The sequence below is a fragment of the Papilio polytes genome, unplaced genomic scaffold, assembly GCF_000836215.1.
Source record: "Papilio polytes unplaced genomic scaffold, Ppol_1.0 DF824102.1, whole genome shotgun sequence".
Taxonomy (NCBI): Eukaryota; Metazoa; Arthropoda; class Insecta; order Lepidoptera; family Papilionidae; genus Papilio; species Papilio polytes.
Genome location: NW_013525102.1, coordinates 4,018,791 through 4,023,240, shown reverse-complemented (window position 1 = coordinate 4,023,240; position 4,450 = coordinate 4,018,791).

Genomic DNA, 4,450 nt, shown 5'->3' with positions numbered 1-4,450 from the left:
AAGTGTCGCTGCTTCACAGAATTTATTCGGTTGAGTTTTGTTTTCCTCTCAATTCTTTCATTCCTATGTGAAGCGACACTTGAAAATTAGTTACACTTCATGTTATCTAGATGTGTGTGGTGTAGATAGACTCTTACACTATATTAGTTGAACTATAGTTAGTAAGAAAAAGTGATTTCATTTAGCAAGAAAAGCAGAAAAATGTCGAAGTTTTTACTGATAGAAAAGATAGATCATTTTATCTTTGCCCATTATTGTTGTCCCTTTAGAACTAACTAGGATAGGCTTCTACCTTTTTATTCGTTTGTCGTGTCTTTTTCGCTATGGGAGTTGACTACGAAGGTGCGGCCACTTAACGCGGAAGAATAAACGCAGCTACGGCGTCGCTGAGTAAACACGGAAATTCTATCCCGCTATATCCCACTGAATGCGCGGCGGCGGCCGAGGTCATTCAAGTTTCATTACCAATAGCTCCGGCCTCATAACTTATTCAGCGAGGGGCAGGTAACGTGTTTTAACATTCAATTTGCTACCCGAAGAAGCGTAATGCCGTAATAAACGTCGCTGCAGCAAACGCCCCCAGGTTACAGCATTTCAATGTTTGTTTCATATCAATATTCAACGTTGTACAAATATTTATCAACTGAACAATGGTTTTCATAGTGTTATATGATGCGGACATAACTGAAGTGTTTACTTGCTTTTTTAAAATATAAATTGAACTTTTATTTTCAACAATTAAATTTTAGAAATTGAACATGGCATATTGAAGCAACAATATTGCTGCAGTCAGCTGAGATGTTTGGCAGTGGCATTTATTCAATAATAAAATTAAAATCAAATAGCACAATAAAATTCTCACATACTATTACATAAAGAACATAAGTAAACACTATAACAGCGGCTGGTCGTAAGTAAAACGAAAGCTTATACCCGCAAACGCGCACCTTTACGTGACGAGTTACTTCCACCCACAGCACTTAGGTAATAAAACAAGAAAGTAGTTTTAAGTAAGCCCGCGACAGCCGTTGCGGTCCCTTATTACCCGCCACAAAACCCTCCTTATTACACGACACAAACAACTTATTCGTTTCAAATTGAAAACTTTCCACCCCACTAGCCGTACGGGGGCTGTGGCCCATAAATTCCCGCCAATTTTGTTTTATTTCGCCATGCAGGCTCGGTAATAAAAGTAAGCTGGACGTGAGACAAAGCCTCCGGCCTGGATTACGCGGCCATCGCTATGGATCACAGCTCGCAGGCGCGCCTCTACACCGCTCCACCTAACTGCAACCACTTTGTAAACACCACTTTACAATATCACCAGCTTTTTATACAAGCCAACGCGTAAAGCGAGCGAATTCATATAGTGTCTCGGATTTACTGCTAACCACATAATGCTAGCAAAATAATAAAATAACTTCAATATTTCTAGAGTATGTAATTTCTCACCTTCTTAAAACTAAATTACCTAAACCCAAAGATCTATAACGTAATACTGTGTTAAACCACTTCTAAAATTTCCCTTGAAACGTGTGTTTATTTTGAAGATATTATGTTATACAATATTCTATAATCAAAATGAGCCAAGTCTTCAACATCTGCTTGAATTTTGAGATTAACTGATTAATATTCTGTTATGCCATACGCCACTTACTGTAGTAACAAAATTGCACGCTTCGTTAGAGAACAGGTGCATTCCGGAGTGCAGTCTCCAATCTCATCGATGCTTTTGTTTTCAATATCGGCAATGAGGCCGCATGTGTGATCTTCAATACATGCTCTTTGTTCTCCTCTTTCCGACGTCGAACGTGTCGTGTAAGCACAAGTGCTAGTTTCGTTTAAAGAATGAGCAATTCTATTTACAATAGCGCCGCTCATTTCGGTTCGCTGCTCGAAAAATTCTTAAGATTTTACTCTTGAAATGTGCTGTTATTTTCTATAAGAATTAGGATCGAAAAGTAAGACCTTTGAACAGCAAACACCGCAACCTTAATGAAGCGTGCTCCGTCGAGTTAGTTTGCAGACTATTACAAGTAGAAGTATTAAGTGTAAACAAGTCGTTTTAAATATAATACTTTTAACAAAACCACTACAACTAAATCTTAAATTATCATAGATAATCAACTTACAATGAAAACTAGATTTTCTAAAAGTAACTGAGATGATTTTCTGAAATTAGTACTTAAACGGTTGATAAACTAAAGAATATTAATAAGCATTATTTATGTCAATGCCATATTAATGCAAAAAAATCTTAGTCATATTATCAATAACAGTCACGAAAGGCGAGCTAAAACAATAAACCCGCAAATACGTAATGTGCGACAAGAAAGAGCGAGGAAGCCAATTAATTTTTGCTGAGACCAAGGTTTATGTTTTCCCGGATAAATAAGAAGATTTAGCAGCGGCGCCCGGGGCCGCCTCATAAAATGGCTAGCTCGTAACAGACCCTGACCGGTGCTCCAACCAAAGGTTCTCGAAACTACTTACATTTTAAAATACAACAAATCGACTCTAACACTATTACCATTTGTTTAAACTCGAATTTCTCGAACAACAAATAGATACAATGAACAATTTAATTGAGACTAAAAGCTATTGGAAACAAGCGAATTGTAGCAATCAATAAAAGCCAGTGTTTACCAGTGGGCCGCCAACTTTCATATAAAATAACAAAAGTAATTTTGCGGTAACAGCAAAATAGGTAATGGCACAGAATTTTATGTTGTATTTTAGAACACGCAATACAGAGCTTTATTTCAACATTATAACCCATATAAAAATAGAAGCAGTAATGTTTCCGTTGCAGGGAGTGCAGGCGGGTGCGGGTGTCATTCGGTTGCATTTTATTTGTTGTAGAAGGCGGAGAGGCTGGGCGATGACTAAATAATGACCGGAATAACGCAGTTTTATTGCCGGCTCCGTGTTGCGAATATATAAATGAACCCTCAAGGGAGTGTTAAAGACGCCGCCGAAGAACTCCTGTCGAAACAAGTCGGGCTCAGAGAAATGGCGCAGTAAACCTCCCTCCGCCGAGCCGTCATTTTGCGTTTTCTCCACTACGTTGCTGTCTGGAATCGAGAAAAAAATAGGAACAGAATATTTAAAAGTAAGGTCAGAGCGGTGTCGTTTCTAGACCTTGGAAGCGTCTAGCATTATAAGATAAACTTGAGCACTATTTTGTAATTTAAAAAGCAAAAACTTTTAATTACATTATTTCGCTCTACAGTTTTGCCACCAATATATACCTTTGTTAATTCGGACTTATTTTTAATAAATCAGTAATTAAAAAAACTATTTTGGGTTTAATAATTAATGTATTTAAGATTTATTTTATTATTTAACTTGGCTTTACATGACTCGAGTCCTGAAATTTTAAAATAGGAATGTTTTTCTCTTCGAAGTGTTTTAAAGCGCTTACAGTGTAAATGAACATTTTATATTTTAATTAAATAACTTCTTGGTTCCGTTTGGTATGTGTTTCCCGAGTTAAAATATTAAAAGTTTAATTGTATCTGTGCTCCTGGGTCGGCGGCGCGGGCAACGCTGGCGGCGCGCCGAGTCCGGTGGCCGTAAAGAAGCCGGCGAAGCGCTCCTTTGATACACTATTAATGCAATTGTTCGAAAACAGTGCGAGGCAATAAAATTTAACCTTCAGGTAGAATATTCCGCCCTACTTCACCCCACAGCTATAATTTTTCGCATTGCGGATTTTGAGCAAACGGCTTTCGTTCTTGCTTCACATTACTTTATATTACACGAATGCCTACTAACTTAAAGTATGGAAAGCAATTATTAGGGCATTGTTATAGTTTTAACTTTTTTTTACATTAAGTATAATTCTATCATTACACTAATGTAAATTGACGCCTTTGTTTTTAATAAAGTACTGCAAATCAAATGTATAAAGAGAAATCTATTCTCCAAGAATATATCTCATTAAGCTATAACAAGTAAGCAATAATTGGATAAGTACCACGCATCAAATCTATGGTATAGACTACATTGCTAAGTGGCGAGTGGTGAGTATCGCAACATGGAAATAATACACACAATAAATTTCTAGACAACGTATTTACGGGACCGTAAAATATTTTTACTCGGTAAGTGAGGCTTTTAAATGTCATGTCAATTTTATACAATTATCCAGCTGGCATCGACAGGGTAAACGAGAGTCGTATGCGAACCGAGTACCGAAATACAAGTGGCAAATGCACTTGAGACGTCACTGTCTGCCTCCTTGCCATACAATTTAAAAATGTACGACTTCTTACAATAAAATATACTTTATTCTCGATTTTATATAACATCACGTTCTATTCGTGAGACTTATGTTTTAAAAAAATTACATTAAATAAATACACGATCTACAAGCATAAGACAGGAATATTTGAAATTCCAAGCAAAAAATGACCACCTTATTTTTATCATTGAAAAAAACAACTTG